Source organism: Tupaia chinensis, unplaced genomic scaffold, assembly GCF_000334495.1.
Source record: "Tupaia chinensis unplaced genomic scaffold, TupChi_1.0 Scaffold000292_1, whole genome shotgun sequence".
NCBI lineage: Eukaryota > Metazoa > Chordata > Mammalia > Scandentia > Tupaiidae > Tupaia > Tupaia belangeri.
The window spans coordinates 3,235,411-3,236,395 of NW_006159777.1; positions in this window are offsets into that span (position 1 = coordinate 3,235,411).

A 985-nucleotide genomic window follows, 5' to 3' on the forward strand; every position below is an offset into this window, starting at 1 on the left:
GCTGTCCCCTCCGGAAAGGACCAGCGCAGCGCGGCTCCTGGGTGCCGGCGAGTCCTACTGCCGTGGGCCCCAGTCGGGCTTCTCCCGCGGTGCCTCCCTGCAGCGTGGCTTTCGCTCGGGGCCCCTCACCACACGGTAGCGTTTGGGGAGCCGCGAAGACCGTGTTTATTAGATAGCTTGTCTCCTTTCTGGCCTCCTGATCTCCCTTCGTCCCACTCAACCTTTGAAGGAACTTTTGTTCTCAAGAGGAGTTACTGGGTGAGGGGGAGCCCCCCAAACCTCCATGCCAATACGTCGCCGCCGCCTGTGCCCGCCGGGCGGTCCGAGGGAATCGCTGGAGCGCGCGGGTTCCCACGATTTGTGTCTGCATCCGTGCGCTCGCGCTGGAAGGGAAACGCACGACAGGCACGCAGAATTCGAGACGCGACGGCCTTCCCCAGGACCTGGGACACTTCCCCGCCGCTCACAACCCGGAGTCTGGGCGCCCCAAAAAAAAACGGCTGCCCCAGCGGGTGGCCACCAGGCAGGGCGCTGCGCCCGGCCGGAGGCGGCTGCACTGGGGAAGGGCGCAGCTGGAGAAGGAAGCCTGGGCATCTGCGTGGAGAGAACACAGATGTTCACAGGCCTCGGGCACAGCCTGGCATCGGGCATGGCTGACCCCGCCTTGGAGGAATTTCATTCCCCAAGTGCCTGCGTGCCCCAGCTCTCCCCAGTCCTCTGCGTCTATCCGCTTTCTGCGCGCAGAGGCGACTCGAGGGCCATAAGGGCTGCCGCCCGGTGTCCCTGGCCACAACGCTCATCTCTCGCGGAGCTCTGGGGTCGTCGCTCGGGACCCAGGCGCACCCTCTGCATTCCCGCTAGCCCCTGCCGCTCGCCGCAGTCGCCGAGCGGATTGTGGGACTGCCCCAGCTCTGCCAGGGCGAGGCCGCGGGGAGCCAGACCCAGGGGTTCTGAGGTGGCGGGCGGGGCGGGGGGGCTCTGTGCA